The sequence below is a fragment of the Sus scrofa genome, chromosome X (assembly GCF_054392235.1).
Source record: "Sus scrofa isolate SSC_HxYL_T2T_F1_AM1 chromosome X, Sscrofa_HxYL_maternal_Yorkshire_Landrace_v2.0, whole genome shotgun sequence".
Lineage (NCBI taxonomy): Eukaryota > Metazoa > Chordata > Mammalia > Artiodactyla > Suidae > Sus > Sus scrofa.
Genome location: NC_139401.1, coordinates 112,883,298 through 112,909,071, shown reverse-complemented (window position 1 = coordinate 112,909,071; position 25,774 = coordinate 112,883,298). Strand labels below are relative to the sequence as shown.

The window sequence follows — 25,774 nt, the reverse complement described above, 5'->3', positions numbered from 1 at the left end:
CAAAAAGAATTAAAATTATGTTTTGACTGCAGTGATATAAAGATAAATATTCACATATTCATTATTATTAATATGTGCATCAGTATTATGCTCATTTTTTTCTTCTGAAGTTAAAAGTAATTAATTTTTGTGGATCCCTAAAGGTATTATGAGCTCTAGGCATTCTGCCTAATGGAAAAGTCAGCCCTGCATATAGAAAACACATAAGGTCTCTGGATCTCAGCAGCTGATAAAAATTTAAAAGTACTCAAGCTCAGGAACAAATTCCCATATATATTTGTATTGTTCTGCTTTTTTGTTTATTCTTTTTTTGCTTTTTAGGAACACACCTTCAGCATATGGAGGTTCCCAGGCTAGGGGCTGAATAGGAGCTACAGCCACCGGCCTACACCACAGCCACAGCAACATCAGACCTGAGCCGCATCTGCGACCTACACCACAGCTCACAGAAACACAACACCGGATCCTCCACCCACTGAGCAAAGCCAGGGATTGAACCCGCAACCTCATGGCTCCTGGTCAGATTCGTCTCTGCTTTGCCATGATGGGAATGCCTATATTTCTTAATTGTACTTGAGTTTTCCAAATTCACATGATTTCCACTCCAGTTTAAATGTGTCCCATTTTCCAAGCTCTATCATTTTTCTACATAATCATTAAAAATAAAGGAAAAATATTTTAAAGTCTGTTTTTTTCAAAATTCATTGATATGCAAAGTGATAGAAAAATAATGATTTTTAATGTGATAAAAATAGTTTCATTCCATCTTCTCACGTCAGATTTCACATGTAACAATACATAGCCCATTGTGTATGTTTCCTTTTTAAATTTTAAAGGTTGGATATAAGAGAGAAGTAACACTAATAACATTGAACTAAATCGCATAGCTTCAATGTGACCTGGTTGGATGTCACCCAATTTACCCCTTGTCCAAATTAGGTTTCTCAACAGTAATATTGTTCTACTGTCAAATGATTCATAATTGTTAACACAGTTCATTTGTGGTTTGTAGAACTACATTTCCTTTGGCAATATAAGGAGAGTGAGAAATCATACAAATTTTTATTTTCACTGTGTTATGAAAGATTATGTTAATCAAAGAAATCACAGCTTGGGTATCTAACAGCAAATCAAAGTTTGTTTTCGCTCTTTTAGTAGGAAAATGCTATTATTATTGTGTACTGCTTTTCAACTAGGAATTCAATAACCATATATTTTTTTTTAACATGTAAAACTTTGTTTCACAAACTCAGTTCATTAATTTTAATAAACTCTTCTGATTTACATAATGCAACAGATGATATTTTATATTATATTTTATTACCTCCAGGACAGTTTTAGCTACACCTAAAGTAAAATGTGCTATTGCAAATTTTATATGTATTCATTGCTTTCTTTGAGGGAACGGAATGAATAATTATATATGAAAAGGATAGATGAATGTATCTTAAAATGTACTTATTAAAGACTGTTCTTATGCTTATTTTAACATTGAATTAAATGTTCCATGCTATTATATAGTCTACAACATTTTTAATCTCACATAGTTATGAAATTTTAGTGATAATAACAATATTTACATTTTTGGCTTTACATGTATCATCTCATTGCTCATAACAAAAATTTAAAAGTTTCTTTTATTATTCCATTTTATTGGTAAGGACACTGAGGCACAGAACAGTTAAATAATTTGCAAAGATTACAAAACTAGTAAGTAATGAATTTGACATTTAACCCTAAGTCAGGTCTGTCTGACTACAGAGCCTGTACATTTAACCACCATGTTATGCTGTCTCCATATAGACTATTTTTCTATGTTATTGTAATATTTTGGCATTCTATTTTTTTTGTGGAAAATGCCAATGATCATACAACTTTTTTTTTTTTTTTTTTGTCTTTTTGCTATTTCTTGGGCCGCTCCCTCGGCATATGGAGCTTCCCAGGCTAGGGGTCGAATCGGAGCTGTAGCTGCCAGCTTACGCCAGAGTCACAGCAACGCGGGATCCGAGCAGTGTCTGTGACCTACACCACAGCTCACAGCAATGCCGGATCGTGCACCCAATGAGCAAGGGCAGGGATCGAACCTGCAACCTCATGGTTCCTAGTCGGATTCCTTAACCACTGCGCCACGAGGGGAACTCCCATACAACATTTTTGATGACTGTAAAGTAACAAAGTCAGTTTTATTAAGACATGTATGTCATGAATCAAATGCAGAATACACTCAAATTTAACTAGAGTTTTCATTGGATAGTGTGTGTCCAGTTTAGTGGACTGAAGAATGGGATTAGAAATGAAAACTTTTGGGAGTTCCCATTGTGGCTCAGTGGTTAATAAATCCAACTAGGAACCACGAGGTTGCAGGTTCGATCCCTGGCCTCGCTCAGTGGGTTAAGGATCCAGTGTTGCCATGGCTGTGGTGTAGACCGGCAGCTACAGCTCCAATTCGACCCCGAGCCTGGGAACCTACATATGCCGCGGGTGCGACCCTGGAAAACACCAAAAAAAAAAAAAAAAAAAAAAAAAAGACCAAAAAAACACTTTTGTGTGTGTGTTTTTAGGGTAGCACCCGTGGCATATGGAGGTTCCCAGGCTCGGGGTCGAATTGGAGCTGTAGCTGCCGACCTACACCAGATCCAAGTCGCATTTTCCACCTACACCACAGCTCGCAGCAATGCCGGATCCTTAACCCACTGAGAGAGGCCAGGGATCGAATCCATGTCCTCATGGATACTCGTCGGGTTCGTTAACCACTGAGCCACCATGGGAACTCTGAAAATGACAACATTTTTATAGGCTTCTAGATGAAGCTATTTGTTTTACTTTATTGCAAAGTAACAGACTGGACCAGTAACCCCAGTTAGTTTCATAAATATGTGGAAGGCTCAAAGAGGGTTTGGGCAGAAAGGATGAATAACACATAACAAATCTGTTGTTTCTACTAAAAAGGAAACCAAAGAACATGTCCGACTGAGGAAGTAACAGTAGCGCTACATTATATTCAAAGGACGACATAAAAACATAAGAGAGCCAAAGGTTTTAATTGAAAGCACTGTGTGCTGTCCATTGGTGTTTTAAAGATGGAAATATCTTTATTACTACATAATACTAGAAGTAAAATAATAATAATCATAATAACAATAATAAATCATGTATGAATGTTTTCAAAATGCCAGAGCACTCTTTGGCTCAACCCCTCATGCTGCTCAAATTCACAAATAGTTTTGATAACATAGAATCTAGGTGTTGGAATAGATTGTAAGAGTTCCCAAGCACAGTTTATGAGCAGTGCAGTTGCCCTCTACACTATGTCTGGTATGTAGATATCCAGTTTCTGCCTAACCCTGCCAGTAATGAGCAGCATGAAAAGTAGTCCATTTCATTATTGTACAGTAAAAAAGTTTTGTTGTTTCATCAGACTGTCTATACTTCCATTTATTAAGCCTAGTTGGCTTTTTGAAAAGGACAAAATCTGACTTAATCTGTTCTCCACATGACAGTGTTTTAAGGTAGCAATTATATGTTCTTTCTCTTCCCTTGGCTAATCACTGCAGGTTTTGTCAACCACTCTTCACATGAAATATTTTCGTAGAAAGAACATGCAACTCGTAATTTATGACCTCATTTGTCTTGGCCCAAAGATCACAAGAGGAACTTTGTAAGTTTTAAGTGAGAAAGGAGTCACCTGTTTTATATCTGCAATTTCCCTCAATTCTGAAGTTATTATCTATTTTTTTGAAGTAAATCTCTTGAGGAGAAAATCTTCCTCTGATATTTCACTATGCCTGATCTTAAGTAGTCTGAGAAGAGAATGTCTTTGCTAAAGTTGTTGGTTGATTCAGAGGTATTTGATTTTGTTGTATCTGATCATGCATCCATGCAGTTAAAAGGTTTTCCACCTCATGTGTTAGCCCAACACACTTTCTTTTGACTGTTGATTATATTGGCCTTGTACCTACCTTACAGTTTTATCCTTGTACTGGCATCAGTTACAGTCCTTAGGATGCTATAAACATAAGTTTTTGTTTTCATTGTGTGAATTTTAGTCAAGACAAGGTGGGGAGAAGGCTTGAAAGTCAAGCATTCAAACTTAAGGATAACCCATATTTCATCTGCTTCTATCTTTCTCATATACATTAGCACTGAGACTGACATTCTATTCAGAAACTTGAAGCCATTTAATCTTACTTTTCTCCAATCTTTTCATCACATATGCTTTCTCAAACTCTCATGCCTCTTTTGCCTTGAACTTCCTCCTTCCTCCAATTCTTCCAATGGACATAAGGTTCTCCCTCCATCCTTCCAAAATCTTCCACATCTACAATGCTTTCCATTATGCCTATCTGTTTCATGATAAACAATCTACCTCTTCTCTTTGCTCTTGTCCCTTGTTTTCTCTCAAAGATTCAAAGATAAGGACGCTTCCTCCAAGAAATCCTCTGGAGGAAAATCTATTCATCCTGATGCCTTGGGTGAGGAGAGAGGAGAGGGTTTTCCTGGGAAAAGTATTAGCAAGCTCCCCTTTACTGCTTTCAAAACTTCTCCACCTTCCTGATAAAATATCTTGTTCTTAAGGATGGCTTTACCATTATATAACTTACTCCATTACTATAAGCCACAAATTTCCTGGTCAGTTTTCCACCACTTGGTTTTTAAAGGCGCAGTCAGCTTACTTTTTTTAGTTAGGATGAAACAAACAAAAATTTACAGGACTGAGTTCAGTGTCTATTGCCACCTGTTACTGCCTCTCCTGATATCTAGAGTGTATTTGCCCATTGTCTTCATTTATGCTTCCTTGCCTCCTTTTGCTAAACTATCCAGGACAGCAATCAGGATTTGCCCTCCACTGCAAGTGAAGTGTTCTCACCAGGGTCTTCAATATCTCCTTGTTGATAAATCCAGTGGGTACATTTTTATTTGACATACAGGTCAAAGACAATAGGCCATTCTTAAATGATCTCTTGCTTTGGCTCTTATGATACTCTTTGTCTCTAGGTTCTCCTTTTATCTCTCACACTCCTCTGACCATCCTTTATATGTTGATGTTCCTCCCCTTCTATCTTAGGATCTCTTCTATTCTCATTTTATACCCTCTTTTTATAAAAAGAATCCCTTCTCATCTCACTCCATCCATCACCATTACCTTGATTTTGGACCTGTTTAATTCTCTCTAATCCTTCAAGGTTCAGCCCAGGAATTCTTTCCTCTAAGGACTCTTTCTAGATTCATTTCCCTACTACCCCTCAGAGCCTCCTACATTTCATCACTATTAGAATATATATTCATTAGATCTTACCTTTATTTGTCTTAACTTTTTCTTTTTTTTGCCCATCATGTGCAGCAGCTTGATGTGGGATCCCAGCTCAGACCAAGGATCAAATCCTGGCTGCACCAGTAAAAGTGCTGAATCTCTACCCCTAGACCACCAGGGAACTCCCTGTTATACTTTTTAAATGTTATTTTTATTAGGGACTGTGGTACATTAACTGTCTATGGGTTTTTTTTTTTTTCTTGTTTATTACAGTTTGCAAGAGGTATTCCTCTCTGAATGTTTCTATTGCTATAATTTCCTCAATCAGTTCTGTGTTAGTAAATGAAAGTCCAAAGCAATGTTTCCCATTAGTGCTTTCTCCTTTTTTTGTGAGGAATTTACTTGTCAGAAACATTAAGACAGGAATGTATAAGTGTTTCTACTTTTAGCATAGATAACTCTAAAGTATGCATAAAGGTGAAACTCTTATCCTTGCAATGTCTTACCTATATAAGAATTAGAGAATTGTAAAATAGAAATCTACCATATTCTCTGTCTATTTGGGTAGTATACGTACCATAAAAATAATGTAATTTTTCCCTCCTTCTCTTTTAACCTAATAAAATAACCACACCATATTTCTATGCTAGGACACTTGAATTTTCATATGGGTGCACATTTTGACAAACAATGTCATACCACAATTCTTATTTTTTATTTCCATCATTGCCTTCTAATTTTGAATCACATTTGTAGTAGGCAGCATTCTAAGATATCCCAAAGTTTCCCTCCCTCTGGTATACAGGCCTTACCTAAGCCCCTCCTCTTAACTATGATCAAATCTATGAATATGATGAGATAGCACTCCCCTGATTAGGTTACTAATCAGTTGACTTTGAGTTAATCAAAAGTGAATGGGCTTGGCATAATCAGGTAAGCTCTTTAAAAGAAGGTGAAGCATCATAGGGCTACTTCTGCTGCCCCAGAAAATTCCCTTTCTCCACTTTTCTGAGCCTGTCACTACTACAGTTTAACAGTATTTTCCAAATATCCCTCATAATAAGAATTCATGTTGTGAACTGCCATCAGCAATAGATCACATGACAGGGAAATGTGGGCTATTTTAAGAATCACCTGTTTGCTTGATAAAAACAAAACAAAGCAAATTTACAAGCCCCACTTCGCACCCAATGAATAAGGATCTTCAGGAGGAGGGCCTTGGTTATCTTTTTATCAATAATTCCTTCCAGTGAATCTTATCCAGGAAATTGGGGAAATGCTGGTTTATACCATGATCCAGAAAAACAGTTTATCTTATTTGACATCAGCTATGGAACTGCCTGATAAATCCCTGTATTCCTTAATGCTTCCAAAATCATCATATTCAACTGGAAACAATGAAAATTCCACTTGTGTCCCAATCCTCCATTTCCTACCCCAAATTGAAAAATTATTGGAGGCGTTCCCATTGTGGCTCGGTAGGTTAAGAACCCAAATAGTATCCATGAGGATGCAGATTTGATCCCTGGCCTCGCTCAGTGGGTTAAAAGATTCACGGTTGCTGCAAGCTGTGATGTAAGTCACAGATGTGGCTCAGATCTGGCCTTGCTGTGGCTATGGCTTAAGCCTACGGCTACAGCTCCGATTAGCCCCATAGCCTGGGAACTTCCATATGCTGTTGATGTGGCCCTAAAAAGACAAAAAAGAAAAGAAAAGGAAAAATTACTGGATATTTTGTTATTATGTAGCTCTGGTAATAACTACAGGGCCTCACTATGTTTGGATTCCATCCTCTTTACCCTATTGGTGAAGGAGATATTCCTGCCTTAGGGTTATGGTGACAACTGAAAACATTACACCTGACACAGGACAGATGAGATTAACAGCAGTTTTTTAATCACATAGACTCACAGTCTTGGGGGGAGACATCACATAACATGCAACACCAAACAGTGTGGGAGTGGGGTTGTATTCGGCAACCAAGTGAAAAACCAGGGGCTAGAAGCAGGGTTTGTAGTATCAGGAGGGTGGGGTGACCCCTAGTGCCCTTGGAGGGTGTCATTGATTTGTTTGAATAATTCCACAGGCTGACAAAGAATTGAAACTCACTACTCAGGGATAAGCAGGAACTATGCCTGGTCTCCTTGATAATAATTGTTGTTAAACAAGGGGACCTTATCCACAGGAGCAAAGTGGGGAGGAAAATTTATGGTTAGGGTATTCATGCCTCTCCCTGTTTCACCAGATGCCAAAGCAGCACATAATTTGGGGCCTTAATTTTATTTATTTATTTTTTGCTTTTTAGGGCCACACGCACGGCATATGAAGGTTCCCAGGCTAGGGGTCTAATCGGAGCTGTAGCCGCTGGCCTACACCACAGCCACAGCAACACCAGATCTGAGCCACATCTACGACATACACCACAACTCACGGCAATGCCAGATCCTTAATCCACTGAGCAAGGCCAGGGATGGAACCCACAACCTCATGGTTCCTAGTAGGATTAATTTCTGCTGCATCACTATGGGAACTCCGGGGCCTTAATTTTAGACCTTATATCACACACAATCTCTGATGAACAGTGGTAGGCAAGACGTTCAGCATACCCTGGATATGTATACCTTGAAGGGCTATGTCCCACTTAACCATGCTGGTTGAGTGAATCTTTAATGTATATTTACATGTAAACATTTTTATTTGCAGTGTTTATAATAAAAAAAATAGGTTCTTGGATTCCCAGCTGAAAGCACATCATGCATTTATTTCTTGTTAAAATATCAAATTTTCAAAATTATTCCTAGAAGAGGGATTTTCAACTATGTTACCATGAAGTTAGTTAGTCTTCTCTCAGAATAATCTACTTCAGTAGGAGCCCATCAGCCATCCATTCTAAAAGTAATGCTTTGCATCTACCAACTCCAAACTCCCTATCCATCCCCTTCTCTCCCCCATCCCTCTTGGCAAACACAAGTCTGCTCTTCATTTCCATTATCTGTTTCTATTTTGTAGATAGGATCTTTTGTGACATATTTTAGATTCCACATATAAGTGATATCATATGGTATTTGTCTTTCTCTTTCTGACTTAGTATGAGAATCTCTAGTTCCATCCATGTTGCTGCATGTGTGTAGTCTCTTGGATTAGAACATGATGGAAGATAGTATGAAAAAAAGAACTGAGTTGCTTTGCTTTACAGTGGAAATTGAAGGAATATTATAAATCATCTATACTTTAATAAAAATTTAAAAAAAATAATTCATTTCAATTGCATTTAAAATATCTTACAGAATAGAAACACGGAGAAGACCATAATGCTTTAAATCAAATACATTTGTGTCCTTGTTATTTTTAGGAAGTTGTTAATGGACATATTGTCTAAGTGAATTTACCCCTGGATCCAACTTCAGAATTAAAAAGCAGAAAGCCATTAGGGCTGCTCTTTCATTCTTTGAATAAGGGGGAAGTAGAAAATTCTTTACACGTGAAAAAAAAATTAGCCGTAAAAGGTTTTATTGTTTTTGTCTTTTTTTAGTTTCTATAGCTCTTGGAAAACTTTTCAAACCTGACACATATACCCTCTTCTCTTCTTCCCTTTCCGTCCCACCATATGATGTTATCTGCTAGCAGAGGATGTTTCCTTAGTAAAGAATCATTGCTGTATCCTTCACTATAGCCATGAGTGTGATTGGAGGCAGAGCAGATGATAACCACTGTGCAACAGAATAGTATTTTCCTCCCATTTCCCCCTTCTTCCCTTCCTCTTTACTGCTGTTTTTTTCTTTCCCCTCTTTTAACCTTACTACTCTTGCAAGTTAATTGAACCTTATAAAAAATACTTCAACTGCATGTTATGAAAGAAAGCAGTAAGGTAAATGAGACTTTAAGCCTAAGTTCTCATGGCCTAGAGTTGCAAGAGGCTTAAAAGCCTCAAGTCTCAGAGCTGTATAACCTCTCTGGGGTGAATATAATTCTAAAGCATAATTCAGAGTGATCTAGTGAGTAGTAGTATCAAAATAGCCAAAGTGAGAATTAAGAATAGGGTTAAAATGTTGCTTTTGTTGAGGATTTCTGGGATGTTCAGGGATTTACTTTCCCAAAAGCTTACTTTGTACGCATAATCTTTAAATATAATGTTTTTAATGTGTATCTATACATAGCTTATAAAGAAGAAAAATAAAGGTATCTCTATTTGAGACTCAGGGGAAACTATTATTGTTTGGAGTCAGTATTCTTATTCATAATTCCTTTGCCAACTGGGAGTAGTGATCATATTTGCAATAAAAGCAACTAAATGAAAAAACTCTAACTCTTGTGAGCTGAACTTGCAAACCTCAAGTTATACTGTAACTGCAAACATCATGTATGTCCATGCAATAGTTGTGAATGTAAAACATGATCTAGTTTAAATCATAATTAATCAGAGATGGGCAATGGTTCAGAAATGTAATGTTGCCATTTAAAAGATGTTAAAATTCATTACTATATTAGCTTCATGTTTTTAAAACTTTCTGGACAGCAGGTTTAGGCCCAGAGGAATTTCAAAAATCAGAATTGACAGTACATATTTAACTATCATAACCACTCACCAATTATGCTTAGCTCCTATATTCTCATCCAATAACTCTACAATCTAGGAACTTCTCTGCATATTGAGATGCCTATGGAAGTTATAGCATTAATGAAATTGAGTTTTAAATTTCCCTAGGCTCAACCTAGACATTAAGAATATAAATGTAAATTAACAGAGAAGAACTAGCAGCCATGAATACTAACACTCAAATCACATTCATTTTCATTTAAATTTTACGCAGACATCAGGGAAACAATTTCTCCTCCTTTCCTCCAAAGAAATTATATTAATAATTTTGGCAGTCTTGCTCTGAAGGAACAATGTGCAGCATCTCTATACTACTTAGAAAAGAGGTGTATTGTAAACTAACAGCTGATAGATCATGTTTGTTTTGCTTGTGGGACAATTTTAGAGATGATGCTTAAATAGGCTACTCTGAGTTTAAGGAGATTCTAAGGCTTAAAAGTATGAATTGAATATACTTACTAGCCAATAGGTTCTTAATGGTATGTAGTACTACCAGGTATACCAGAAGGAAGCATAAACTAAGTAGTCAAAACAATAAATATGTATAATGATATACCTAGTCCCCCCCCATCTTTCTAGAAGATTCTGCCATGACTAAAGGGTTCTGTGTCTCTTACATGGCTTTACTCATCCTTCCTTCTTCCTCCTTTCCTTTAAATTAGACAAACAAAAGGAAAAGGGAATAGAGTAACAAATCGCTGGCTGTTTAGTGTTTGGTTTACTTGATGTTTGGTAAAGGGAGGAGTCTCCTATAGGTGAAAGAACAGGTCCAAGTAGTTTGGGGGTCCTGGGGGTCAAGTGGCTATGAATGTCAATCACTGGTGAAAGTGAAAGTTGTCCTGTGAGTAGCTACATTCCAAGGTTGTTTACTTGAAATATGTATTTATTCAATTGTATATGACTGAATAGGACAATGACAGCAAGAAACTTAGCTTATGTGTCCTGACTCTTGGGTCATTCACTCAAGATAAGAATTTGATACTCTCATGAAAGGCTTATATGCTGAGAACTATAAAACATTAATAAAAGAAATTTAAGAGGATTCAAAGAAATCAAAATATACCCCATGCTCCTGGTTGAAAGAATTAATATTGTTAAAATGGCCACACAACCCAAAGCAATCTACAGATTTAATGCAACCCCTATCAAATTACCCATGACATTTTTCATAGAACTAGAACAAATATTTTAAAGTTTATATACAACCATATAAGACCCAGAATTGCCAAAGAAATCCTGAGGAAAATAGAGCAGGATGCAAAACTCTCCCAGACTTCAGACAATATTACAAAGCTACAGTAATCAACACTGTGGTACTGGTACAAAAGTAGACATATGGCTCAATGGAACAGAATAGAGAGCCCAGAAGTAAACCCAGAAACCTGCAGTCAATTAATCTTCAACAAAGGAAGCAAGAATATAAAATGGGAAAAAGTCTCTTCACCAAATTGTGATGGAAAAACTTGGCAGCTGCATATAAATCAACAAAACTAGAACACACCTTCACACCATGCACAAAAATAAACTCAAAATGGCTTAAAGACTTAAACATAAGACAGATACCATAAAACTTCTAGAAGAGAACATAAGCAAAATATTCTCTGACATAAACCATACAAATAATAAGCCAATGGGACCTTATCAAACTTACAAGCTTTTGCACAGCAAAGGAAACTTTAAAAAAAAAAAAAAAAAGGGAGTTCTCGTCATGGCTCAGAGGAAACAAATCTGACTAGCATCCCTGAGGATTCAGGTTCGATCCCTGGCCTTGCTCAGCGGGTTAAGGATCTAGCATTTCCATGAGCTGTGGTGTAGGTCGCATATGTGGCTTGGATCCTGCATTGCTGTGGCTGCCGTGTAGGCCGGCAGCTGCAGCTCTGATTCGACCCCTGGCCTGGGAACCTCCACATGCCATGGATGCGGCCCTAAAAAGACAAACAAAACCTAATGAAAAGCCAATCTACAGAATGAGAGAAAATACACCAGTCAGAATGACCATCATTAGTAAGTCTACAAATAACAAATACTGGAGAGGGTACAAGGAAAGGGAAAAAACTCTCCTACACTGTTGGTGGGAACATAAATTGGTACAACCACTATGGAAAACAGTACAAAGGTTCCTCAGAAAACTACATATAGAACTACCATATGACCCAGCAATCCCACTCCTGGGCATATATCCAGACAAAGATTTCCTTGAAAAAGATACATGCACCCCTATATTCATAGCAGCACTGTTCACAATAGCCAAGACATGAAAACAACTTAAATGTCCATTGAAAGATGAATTGATTAAGGAGTTCCTTCATGGTGCAATGGTTAACAAATACGACTAGGAACCATGAGGTTGCGGGTTCTATCCCTGGCCTTGCTCAGTGGGTTAAGGATCCGGCGTTGCCGTGAGCTGTGGTGTAGGTTGCAGACGCCGCTCGGATCCTGAGTTGCTGTGGCTCTGGCGTAGGCCGGTGGCTACAGCTCCAATTCGACCCCTAGTCTGGAATCTCCATATGCTGTGGGAGTGGCCCTAGAAAAGGCAAAAAGACAAAAAAAAAAAAAAAAAGAAAGAAAGAAAGATGAATGGATTAAGACGATATGGTACATACACATAATGGGATATTACTCACACATTAAAAAGAACGAAACAATGCCATTTGCAGCAACATGGATGCAACTAGAGATTCCATAATCGAATTAAGTCAGAAAGAGAAAGGCAAATACTATAGCATACCACTTCCTTGTGTAATCTAAAATGTGGCACATAAGAACAAAACAGAAACAGACTCATAGACATAGAGAACAGACTTGTGGTTGCCAAAGGGGTGGTGGGAGGGAGTAGGATGGAATGGGAGTTTGGAGTTAGTAGATGCAAAGTATTACATTTAGAATGGATAAGCAATGAGGTCCTACTGTGTATCACAGGGAACTATATCCTATCTCTTGGGATAAACCATGATGGAAGATAATATAAGAAAAGGAATGTATGTATATGTATGACTGGGTTACTTTGCTGTAAGGCAGAAATTAGCACAACATTATACATAAACAATATGTTAATTTTTAAAACAAAGAATTTTGTTTGTTTTTGCTTTTTAGGGCTGCACCCCCGTCATATGGAAATTCCCAGGCTAGGGGTCCGAATCAGACCTCCGCCATGGCCACAGCAATGCAGGATGCCCAACATACTGAGCAAGTGCAAGGATCAAACCCATGTCCTCATGGATAATAGTCGGATTCATTTCCACTACACCACAATGGGAACTCCTAAAACAAAGAATTTTATGCTCCTTATCTTCCTCATGGGGTCTCCCCACCTAATTTGTCTGTGAATTTCTCATATGGACTCTTTTTTTCTAATAGAAGTTTATGCCTTGGTGTTACAGATAATTTTCCCTTGAGAAATACGTTATCAAATATTAATTGTTATAAACAATAATCCAAATTCATAATCAGTTTTACAAAGCATTCCTGATAGAGATATGGGATCATTATAAAAAATCCTGTGTAGTAGAAAAATCTTCTTGAAAATTCACATTGGTGAAAAATGTGCACAAATACTCCTTTTTAACCACAAAATGTTTTTGTCTTTTTGCTATTTCTTGGGCCGCCCCTGCGGCATATGGAGGTTCCCAGGCTAGGGGTCGAATTGGAGCTGTAGCTGCCAGCCTATGCCAGAGCCATAGCAACTCGGGACCCAAGCCGCATCTGCAACCTACACCACAGCTCATGGCAACGCCGGATCGATAACCCACTGAGCAAGGGCAGGGACAGAACCCACAACCTCATGGTTCCTAGTCGCATTCGTTAACCACTGTGCCACGACGGGAACTCCCACAAAATGTTTTAAAAAAAGAAGAATGAGAAAGGAAGGAGAATGCCTTAGTGGAGAGATGTCAAAACACAGGAAGACAATGTTAAGACAGCAAGAAAGTCAGTCAAGTCAGTGGAACATAATTGAGAATTTATTTTTAAAAGATGTATAAAGATATGTTCATTTGATTTGTAATAAACTTCAGATTAATGAGAAAAGGATGGACCTGTCATCATAGGTTTCAGACAAGCGGCCAATCGAATGGACCAAAAAAAAAAAAGGCTCTACCCTTACTAGAAGCCACTAACAAAAATAAACAGGCATGATTTTTTAAACATTTTGAAAATAATAAATTAAAGGATGAATATTCTAAAGAATCATGGGTGGTAAAATATTCCTAAGTGAAATACAAAACCATGAAAGAAAATACTGACAGATCTGACAACATCAAGTGATAGGCTGAGAGAAGATATCAACAACATATACAACGAAAGAGTATTGCCTAAAATATATCAGAATTCCAACAAATCCATGAGAAAAAAATAATTTATTATAAAAATCATAAAATGATATAGGTAGTTTACAAAAGAAATTTTAAAGGTCAGTAATCACATGAAAAAAAGTTCTGCCTTAGTAGCAAAATATCTTATCAAATTAAAATATTTGATGATGTACAGTGTTATTGGATATAGGGGAAATGCACACCTTCATATACTCTTGCCTTTTTGAAGGGATATTTGGCAGTATACAGCTCAGTCATAATTCATCACAGCCACTCTAGGAATCTATTCTAAGAAAATTCTCATGCAAAGATTTCTAATTTAAAAAAGAATCAGAGTTCTCAATGTGGCTCAGCAGGTTAAGAATCCTACATAGTGTCCGTGAGGATGCAGGTTAGATCCCTTGCCTCGCTCAGTGGGTTAAGAATCTGATGTTGCTGTGGCTGTGGTGTAGATTGCAGATGTGGCTCAGATCTGGCATTGCTGTGGCTGTGGTGTAGGCTGACAGCTGCAGCTCCAATTTGACTCCTAGCCCAGGATCGTCCATATGCCACAGGTGCAGCCCTGAAACAAACAAACCAAAAAAAAAAAAAGAGAGAGAGAGAGATAAATTTAAGAATGTTTATTATAGCATTGTTTGTAAAAGGAAATAATTGGAAACTACCTGCATGTCCATCAATAGAAAACGGTTACATAAATTATAGTACACCCACAAAATGGAATACTATACAGCTATTTTTTAAATGAGGTAGATCTATAGATACTGATATATGACCTTGCTATATTTTTAGGTAGAAAAAGCAAGTTTCAAAATTCAGCATATAAAGTGATCCAATTTAGGCAAGGAAAATGCATATAAACATACCTATATACATAAATGTGTAGCACTAGGACTACAGAAATACATATTAAATTGTTGACAGAGTGAAAGTAGGGGTAACATTAAGGATAGTTATAGCAGAGTAGTTAAGAACATAGGCTCTGGCGTTGTAGAACTTACTAGCTATATGACCTCTAAGTTCTCTGTGCCTCAGTTTCTTTATCTACAAAACAGTGGTGATATTATTACTTACCTCAAAGCCTTGAGAGGATTAAATAAGACAGTGTTACATAAAGCACTTAACATGAAGCCTGGTCATAGTATAAGCTTACTGGGTAAAATTTGCTAGTATTTTATTCTTTAAATATATTGCAATGAGAATGCATTCATGTTTTCCTATGTAACCAAAAAGAAAAAAAAGTAGAGTGGGACAGAAATGCTTCTAAATGAAATAGGAAAAAGAGGAAAAAATTATATCGCCTACACTGGAATTTTAACTATACCATATTCCAGTAGAACACTGAAAATGATAACAATTCACATCTTAAATTGTGCCCATAGTACAAAGAAAAGCATCAGCCATGGTATTTTGCAGCTCCTTGTATCAAGAGGTAAACAATCTATTTTTTGGGGCCTGTGATTTTTTTTTTTTTTTTGAATAATTGAACGCCGCAGAAGTAGTATTGTGTGTGTTCTACAGCCTAGGCCTTTCCAGGCCTTGTAGCTTCTGTGTTTGCCATCGTGGGATGCTGCCTTGGCACCAGTATCTGAGGCGGCTGGTGTAGCCTACTCTAGAATAAGAAACCATGAGGAGAACTGACAACTAAGGCATCCAGACAGCACCCAGTACCTATATTGCCAGACATATGAAGCCACCTTGTACCTTTGAGCCCAGCCAACCCTCCAGCTAGATGCAGCGACACAAATGTGTCAAGGAAAAATCAGAAGAGTCAACGTGTAGTTAACTTACAGAATCATGAGAAATGATAAATTGCTGTTGTTTTAAGCCACTGAATTTTAGGGTCATTTTTTATGCAACAACAGTTAACTGACACAGAGGACATGGCATCTCAGGGAGAGACCACACTGAGAAAGAGGTCCAGATACCTCAGTTGTTCCCGTGTCAGCCCAGCTGAGTCACATGTAAGGCCATGTGGGATGAAGCCAGCCCCATTTGACTTGCCAACTGAATGCAGCTACTTGAGTAAGCCCAGACAAAATCAGTAGAGACAATTTCCATCTAACCCACAAAATTGGGAGACATGGTAAAATGTTGTCTTAAGCTATGAAGTTTTGAGGTAATTTGTTATGTAGCAGGTAATTGACACCATATTCAAAAAGCCTAGTTTATTAGATACATCAAAAGAATCTCTTTCAAACACATTATTACCTCTTAGACACTTCTATGGTATGGAGAGAGAGCTGCAGTAGCCTGTAGCATCAGAACTTTAAAACAATGCCTCAGTTATCCCAGAAAACTGATGAACATACTTCATGGGAGTATATGACTCCTGCCTATACCCATCTTGTGATTGGAATTCCTTTGGTGATAAATTAAAGTGGTCCTGGAGGAGTCTGCATTTTTAAAATGATTATTACTGAAAATGTATTTAAAGCAAATCTTGAAAGAAATAGAATCACACCTTTAAAATGAAAGGCATGAAGATTTGTGGGATGTGTAAGGAAGATTAGTTCTATTTTTTCATTTTTTTAATAATAGCTTTCTGATTATGAATTGGTACATACTTAGGAAAATAAAATATAGAAAAATATTATAAAATTAAAATCACTAAAAATCCTATGAATCACTATTAATATTGTGATTTATGTTTCCTAGACTTTTCTCCATGCATCTATTTGTAAATATTTTAGTTTTAGTCAATTTATATAAACCTGAGGTTATATGCTTTTGGAATCTCCCATTTTTTTTCTATTTAAAATACTTTGGGAATCATTTCAGTTTTAAATAAGTTGAGTTTGGGGTAACTGTGAAATATTAAGGATGAAATGTCCAGCCAGCTGTTACAGGTGGCACCTGGGAGGAATATTGGGATAGGGATTATGGTCTCAAAGGTACCAGACTAGAAGTAATTATTGAAACCTGGAAACGAGGTGAGATCACTCACGCTTTTTCAAAGTGAAGGTTACTGGGTTAAAAAAGCCGTTGATTTAGTTGGAATAGAATAGATAATTTCAAAATGTTATCATACAGTAGTTGTAAGTAATAATTCTGAATTGAGATGTAAAAATCAATTTTTTATTGTGAATCTAAAGACTGAGCCTTTAGGAACAGAAAAAGATACTGATAGGAGGGAAACCATACCAGTTTTAAGAAAAGAAGATCAGTGGTTAGGATAGGTCTTTGGACCCCTTTATACTCTTAAAAATTTTGAAGACTCCAAAGTACTGTTGTCTTTGATATTTATGTACCAGAAGTTAAAGCAAACAGAAGTTAAATATTTATGTACAGATGCACTTAAAGTAACAGTAATAAAGTTAATACATGTTAACCTAAACAAGAGTTTCATGAAAAGTCCTATATTTATCCAAACAAACAATTATTAAGAAGAGTTGTATTTTTTTTAATACCTGGCTTAATAGAACACAGCTAAATTCTCATATTTGCTTTTGCATTCAATTAATTGGTGTACATTTATAAGAGAATGTGAGTGAAAGGCAAATAATATTCTTGGTATTATTGTGAAAATAATTTTGACTACATAGACACCCTAAAAATCTCTAAGGAACCCCCACGAGTCTCTGGACCAGAGAGACGTCAGGAAGAATAAGGATAAAAAAAGGTTTATTGTTTGAGAGTTAGCAATTATCGGGTTTGATTGATGTGGGTGAAGACCCATTGAACTGATTATAGCACATCCTTTCATTGTCCTTAGGGCAAAATCCAAAATCTTTTTCAAGGCCCCTAAACTCTTGTATGGGTTGGCTCCTTTCTGCCTCTCCTTCCTCACCTTATGTCACTTTCCATCACCCCCCCAGTATATTATTTGTGCTCATTACACTCCAGATGCACAGGCTATCCTTGTGTACCTTGACATTGCATGATATTTCTCACGTCATATACCATAGATTCTTTTCTCTGTGCCTAGAATGCTCACTACTATTCATTCTCCAGGTTTCAGATTAGTAGCTGTAGCCTCAGAGAAGCCTACCTACCACTCTAACCCCAATCTAAATTGGGTCTCCTCTGTTCTCTTGCAATACTGTGTTCTTTTCTTTCAGAGCACTCATCAGTTTAGAACTGTGTATCCCATTGCAGGATTGAGGTACATAACATTGGTTATGTCTGTCCTGCCAGTAGACTGTAATCTCCACAAAGGCAGGAACAGGTATGCTTTCTTTACTACTCTCTTCTCAGTACTTAGCACTGGGTAGGCACATACTAAGTATTCTATAAGTCTTTGCCTAATGAAAGTATGAATGAGAGAAAGAAGATACGTACGGGGAGCCTATTTCCTTAATCTGAGAAGAAATCACTCATGTTTATTGTGTTGCATGGAATATGATAACATCCTAGTTCCCAATTTTCACATAAAATGCATTTAAAATCTGTTTATGATAGACTATCCTAGTAATTGTTATCATCTAATAGCAATTGTTAATGTACGTGGCTATAAAAGTCTTCTTATGGCCATTATTAAGCATGTGTTTAGTTATTTCAATACAAATTAATAGTTAACTCTAAGTCAGTCATGATAGTAATTCACTTAAAAGGTTATGATGATGAGGTCAAAAGTTAGACAAAAGTTCAAGTGCATTTAAATGCCAACAGAATAGTCCTAATTGTTCTATACTCATTTCAAATTCTTTTTCTGGAGTGTAATTTCATCTCTCAAACAGAAATCATGGTACATTTTGAAATCAATATTTCCCCTTTTCAACAACTGTGATAGTTAAAAAGTGCCAAAAAGTAATATTCTTAAAAGTATTTCCAATAAAAAGACAAACACCAGCATAAAGCCAGCTTTCAGATCTACAAGGGAAAACACCATATCATCTTTATGACGATACAAATTATTGTTATTGCCATATTTTTATGTGTATGCATATCAAATATAAGTGAATTTCATATATATTAAAGACAAAGGTGTCATTCTTCTGTCTATAATTTTAAATTTAGGCAATTATTTGCAACCATTACAGCAGTAATACAAATGAATTGCCACTGCACCCTACTGAGAAGCCTTGGTTTCTGAAGGTTATGATTAATCTGTATCAGGGATACATTTTATTTTGAGAGTAAGGTGCATCAGCATTGACGGAGCCCTTCCAATGAGGAATATGCTATATGAATGTACACTTCCATGAGTAGGGTTTGCTATATGGAATACAGAGTGACTTGCTAAAGCACAAAGTTTAAAAAAAAAATTGTTTGTTGCTCCTTGGAATTCTAGCAGAGAAGTGGATCCACAGTATCTGTTTGGATACTAAATAAGGATAAGTAAAGAGAAGATTTTAATTGGCTTATCTGTTGTTCTCCTGAGCCTTACTTGGGTGTGTGAAAAATAATGAGTCTGACTATCTGTTCTGAACAGATGGATGCAGAATCATGGCCACAACCTGTTCACAAACAGGCTTAAATGAACTTCCTCCAATGTGGCTGCTTTCCCCAGAGGGGCCCATAGCTAACCGGAGATGGGCTTTCCCTAGCAACAAACTGGTGACTGCAATATTATAACTCTGTTTATGAAAATTGTTTGGGAAAAAAATCATTAAGCTACTCTTTCTGCTTCCAGTCATTATAGCTGAAAGTTGAGGTGCCAGCACCATTCGTAATCTCTGGTAGTTGATCTCTGGATGACATTGTTATCAGTTACAATAGGAAATAATGGTTCATCACAACAAGCTCGTATTGAAGGTATGCCTTTGAAAACATCTTCCCATTAGACAAGCAACCAAACAAAACTTCATTTCAGATGGTTCACATTGATTTTCTTTTCGTAATTGTTATTGACTTTAGTCTTCTAATATTATTGTACTTACACTCTTACTCATGAGGGTACTTAGAAACAAGATTGAAATAAGTGATATTTTCCATTATACATTCTTTGCAAAAAATGCAACCTATGTATTAAACAGACACTTTAAAAAAAATCAAGGCCAGGATATGTAAATACTGTTCTCTAGGACTGAATTGTTCTAGGTACATGGTAATAGCTACTCATTTTATGCTTGTCGATTGGTGAATTGTTCCCAAATCTTTGAACACAGCTTCTTTAAGCATAATTCCTTTACCTGTTCTTGATGCTGGCACAATTCCTGGAACATAGTAGATGTTCCATAAGCATTTGATGAATTGAACTTAGTAACTACATTAGTTCTGAGAATAAATGTATAAAGGGATGTATATGTGCATGCGTGTATGTGGTCTTTGTTAATGAAAAGGTATATCTCTTTTTTAAATTTCTAGCAAATTATTTGAATAATATAACTCAAGAAACTGGGTAACTCTCTTATACAGATTGCATGCTCCATTACAATTGTATTTTCCTTTACATTGGCCATTGTGAAACTGGCAATTTAGTGTGGCTGCTTCTTGGTATCTACATTTGAAATAGAAAATCTTGGTCCCATGAGCAAAATGACTTGAAGATTCTGCAATTTCCTGTTGTTTAAATGTGTCTAGGGAATCTCTAAAGTTGAATAAATACTTTAGGAAATCCACATACAGTATCAAGCTATGGACTTCCAGAAGCTGTAAATCAGTTCCCCAGAAACAGAGATAAGTGGCAGAACCCTCTGTACTTTGGAATTAGAAAGGGAAGCAATGTTTTTGAAGGAATTAAGGGGAGATAGGTGCAGACCAAATGAATTAAGGACTGTAGGGAACTGTGGAACATGGGTAAGGAAAATGAGAGGGAAGAATGTTAGAAAACCTAAGAGAGGAGAGAATGTGAGAGAAAACCTAAGGAGGAGGTGGTGGAGGAGAGAGTTTTTAAAAAATGATTAAATGGACTGCTGAATTGCTAGGAGAAAAACAAGCTGAGTTTCCTTTCATGAAATCCCTGGGTATCAACTGGTCCCTTCCTCCCCGGTGTCTTCGAAAAGCATAACAAAGAGGCAGAGAGTGTGAGAGTGAGGATAATCATGGTTTTAAATTGTGTATTTCATTTCTATGGCTGTTATGATTTGTCCAAGTCCCATTCTGCCGAAATTCCCTTTTCATTAATGAGGAGCTCTTTCTTTAATTGTCGGTTACAAAATTTCCTTAGACTCAGTGTTTCGAGTCACTGGAGAAGTGACTGGCCAGATGTTTCTTTTTCCTCCTTCCAGAACTCTTAGATGGGAATTGAGGAGGTATCCTTTAAAGTCTTTTTTTTTTTTTTTTTAAGACTTTTCCCTGCACGGTTCATGGTTCCAGTCGTTCTTAATGATAAATCTTTTATTTAGGAGATATATATCTCTCCTAAACATATATACATATACACACACATATGTTTATATATATATATAAACACACACATATATATAGTTTTGTTTTGGAGGAAGGTAGTGGGTTTCAGGAAGGTTCGTTTACATACATATTGGTGGCTAGACACCGGTTTTAGGGCTGTCCCTTCCCCGTTGCTTTTTCAACAGCCCAACAGAGAGACGGTTCTGGAAGCAGTTGCTATCCCCCTACAGAGTCTGGTTGTCATCTTTTGTTTCTTTGTTGGCAGAGCGATGGGGTCGGGGTGGGAGGGGTGATGGTGAGCGGCAGGAATCTTCCTGCCCAAAGCTGAAGGCAGTGTTTAAAAAGGGACAATGGGAATAAACGTGCACTTGATTCCCCATTCTTAACCTGAGTGTTCAGCTCGCTATTTCCTCCCCACCTCGTTGGTGTGCTGGGCTTACAACGCTCCCTCTTTGCAAATACCTGTATCAAAATCCAGGAAGATGGGAACACAGGGTTCCGAGATCTACCCTTGGCATCACCCTGTACTATCCCTCTTTAGGAAGCTGATCCGGTCCCCAGGCTCGGGAGCGCGGAGACCATCCAGCGCGGAAGCCGTCCTCGCGCAGCTGCCACCACCCAGGGAGAAGAACAGCTGGAAGCTTTGGTGCGCGCCCACTACGCCGGGAGCAACTCTTCCCGGTAATTAGCGCCAGCCAAGTCTCCAAATGTGCCTTATTGCAACCCCTAGCGGGCTCTCAACTCGGCAATAGCTTCTCGCTTTCCTGTCCCTGCTCTTGCGGAGGAAAATTACAAACGTGCGTGCACACACACACATTCACACACGCCCTTCTTTCTTCACTCAAGAAGGCCATCAGTAATGTCTTTCTCCTAAAGATTCAATTCTTCGCGCTCTCTTTTCTTTACCTAGGGGCTAGCAGTCCCTGTAAACACGGGGTTCTCTTTGCTGATTTGGGCGCCCCCTACCTGCCTACTGCGGGGGTGGCGCTGGGGGGAAGGGGTTCTGGGAGTAAGCTAGACTCTCGTTTCTCTAGTTGGTGCAGCTCCCCTGGCTCGGTACTTGGTATCTCCCACGGTCCCGCTCTCGCTGGGAAGCCGGGAAGAAGGCGACTGTGGGCGTCACCGCCGCCCTTCCCGGAACCGGAGCAAAACTCCAATCCAGGGCCAACATCTCCCACTTAGAGTCACATTTGGCCCAGCCTTACAGATGTTGGCGGCTGGAGAGTTCCTCCAAGCGAGGCGCCCCAAGTCCTGAGCATGCCCAGTAGGACTCTTTAAGCTCCCGAAGCGAGTTTCTGGGCATGCAGATTCCGCTTCTCCGCTTTTTCGAGGAAGCTGAAGAGGTTGGGAAGGGAGGGATCCAGGGCTTGGGGCAGCGTGCAGGGCTCGCCCGGGTACGTGCCCTCGTGCTTGGGTGGGTGAGGGGCGGAGCCGGTTGGGGAGCCCAGGGATCTGGGCGGCTGGGTAGAGCAAAGCTGGAGTGCTGGGCCGCTCTCCTGGGGGAGATTGTCAGCGCTGAGCCGATGCGCGGCCAGGAGGCTGCGTGTGGCCGGCCTTGGTGCACTGGGGTCACACTGTCAGCGGGAAGCAGCGGTGCTCTCACAGTGAAGGACGCTGGAAAGCTTGCGGGTCTTTTACGCACCGCACTCGTGGGCTTGGCTTTTATGCAAGGCGGGGGAGAGGGGGAAAGGAGGAACCCAAACAATTTCTCTCTCTCTCTTCTATTTTTCCCTCTCTTACCCCCCCCCCTTTTTTTTTGCCAAAGTTATACTGGCAAGAGATTTCGCATTCTTTTTAAGTCAGTCCTGAGACTTTATACATAGCGGTAGCGATCGCGCTCCTGTGTGTGTGTGTGTGTATGTGTGCGTGTGCGCGCGCGCGCGCGTTTGTGTATGTCATGACTATAAAACACTGTCCCAGGTTGATTTGGGGATGACAAGCATTCCTCCGAACCCCCCGCCCCACCTAACCCTCCGGAAAAAAAAATAGAAGCTGGTCATGAGAGTCCCCTGGCCAAGAACTCATTGTGGTACGAAATGTAAATTTTGTTGCTCCATATTTCCCTCCTCTCCCACCCTTAGCTTTCTCCTTCCCTTTCTCCACCTTCTAACACCCAGATCTTTCTCATCTTGACTTCCTTTCCTTTGCCCGCTACCTGCTCCCTCAGCCCTCCTCCTCTGCTCCTCCTCCATCTGCTTTCCCCCTCCCCCCAGTCTCAGCTGCGGCTAAAACCTGGAGTCTTGGGGGGGGAAAAAAAAAAAAAAAAACCTTGGCTGTGGAGCTGTCAAACCGGGCATGCTCAGTAGACAGGGCAGGTTTTTTGGTCTCGAGTAGCGGAGAAACATTTTTTGCACCACCGCGACTAGCCTTAGAGCGCGGCGGCGGCGGCCACGGCAACATCAGCACAGCCATCAGCGGTGCAGACGCCCCGCACCCGGGAGCGCGGCGGACTCCGGCTTAGCCCGGAGTTCACCTCCGAGTGCCCCGGGGGCTGAGCTCACCCCTTCTGCTCGCACACACACGCACACTCTTTCACGGACACACACGCGTATACAGACTCTTGCACACACGTACGACCCTGGGCGCAAGCACCCTCCCGGCAGCGATCTTCTGCTGGCGCGGTAGTAGCCAGGTTCGGTCCCTGCCCTCGGCGGCTGCCAGCAGAGAGGACTGCCGCCGCCAGCCGAAGGAGAGCGATGCGGGGGCCCGAGCGGCAGCTCGAACAGTAATGTGGATTTACAGTCGTTTCCCGCAGGAACCGGCTGAGACGCCTGAGGTCCCGGGCACGGGCAGCGCCCGGCGGGGCTGAGCACCTGGCGAGGGGGCGGGGGACCGCACCTGGGGACGCCACCGAAACTTGCGCCTGGACTAGGTAGGTGCGTTGCTCCCGGCCCCCACCTCCCTCCCTCTGGCTCTCGGCCCCTCGCCCCCCACCTCCCACCCCAAGGACTCCCAGCGAACTTAGCCCGGAGGCTTGAGGCGGCGGAAGGCGGCTCCTGGCCGTGAGCGGCGGGCTGCGTCCGCTCTGGGCGTCCAGCCCGAGGTGGCAGAACCTGCGCGCCTTCTTCTCTCGGTCACCGCCGGGCCAGGGGTTCTGGACCACCTGGGGGAGATGGGAGATCGGCCTTGTTCTCAGTTCTGTCTTTCTGCGGGCCTTGGGGGCGCTGCCCTTCGAGGGCTCAATAGGCTTCTCAGGCGACACTTTTTCCAGCCAACTCCTCCGGTTCTGAAAGAGGGCCCCTCGCCTCGGCTCTCGCGCAGAGCCGCGGCGCTCTAACAAGTGGACCTGGATGCTGGGGGTGGTGGAGGTGGGAGGGCTCGCTCCGAAAAGAGACAAGGGGGCGCCTCTCCTCCAGCTTCCTTCCCATCTGGAGCGTCTGCCAAGGACTCGGCCACTTGAGTCCCGCTCCTGCCATCTCTCTGAGAGCAGATGCCCGGGGGCTAGGACGCACTTTAGTACCTGTTTGCTTCTGAATTTCTCTTTGAACCTCACTTGGGGAGACCAGGTTCCAGGGTGAACTCCAGGATCTCCTTCTAACCTACCTCGTCTGGGGCCCTATCCAGGTGCTTCCTCCCTACACCCCATTCTTTCTCAAAAAAGATAGTCTTTACGCAGCAGTCGGTGCTCTGAGAGCCGTCGGTGTTAGTAGCTTCAACCTCGCGCTCAACTGGTCGGATTTGTGTGCTTTAGCATTTGGTCTTGAGACGTAGCACCGGCAATCTAGCTGCAGCCAGCACGTCTGCGGAGTGCCAAGTACCCTCTAGGCATTCCTGGGGAAATTCAACCTCACTTTCTTCCACTCCACAACAGTCGGATTGCCAGTTCAGTTTTAGGATGCTTTTCCTAGAGGTGGAGAAGGGGAGACTGTTAGAGCGACTTGGTGAGTGGATGTGTTTGCGGTCAAGAGTGTATTTAAACATTTCAGCAAAGCCACTGCAGCCGGTCGTTTACAATTGCGGAGACAGAAGATCTCACTTCATTAGTAGATGTAGTCTCAACATCTATTTCGCCACCGGGAGAGTAAGGGCGGGGGCAGGGGCTGGTTTGCAGCTCGCGCTTGCCGTCCTGGCAGCTTCAGGTTAAGCAGATATGCATCACTGCTACTGGCGATATGCTGATATGGGTAGGTCTTCAAAATGAAGCAGTTGGTCTGGAGATGCCCTGAACTTTCCCGTCCCCCCGCCCCATGATAATCCAGAGGTGTATTTGAGGTGGCCCGAAAAAATACAAAAAGAAGTTCCTAGTGCCATAAGAAGGGAAATTAGCAGCCACTCGGTTTTAGAAACCAAAAAGAAACACTCCAGTGGATGCCAGTAGGTACTGTTAGATTAACATTTAATTGATCGCGTTTGTGGTAAGGGTCCTAGACAGCTTCCTTGAATTTT

General features: G+C 40.1%; 1 protein-coding gene across 10 annotated transcripts in view; it reads left to right on the top strand.

Moving 5' to 3' along the window:
* The window catches only part of TENM1 (teneurin transmembrane protein 1), a 908,801-nt gene that overhangs the window by 93,452 nt on the left and 789,575 nt on the right, over window positions 1-25,774 (top strand). For 5 of the 10 annotated variants that reach the window (XM_085007213.1, XM_003135358.6, XM_085007211.1 and 2 more), the window contains exon 1: window positions 23,759-24,260. The gene's annotated coding sequence lies outside the window, so the exon portion shown is untranslated. Of the gene's footprint in view, window positions 1-21,929; window positions 22,070-23,758; window positions 24,265-25,774 lie in introns of those variants that run through there. The other 5 variants (XM_085007214.1, XM_021080672.2, XM_085007216.1 and 2 more) reach the window with 2 other exon arrangements.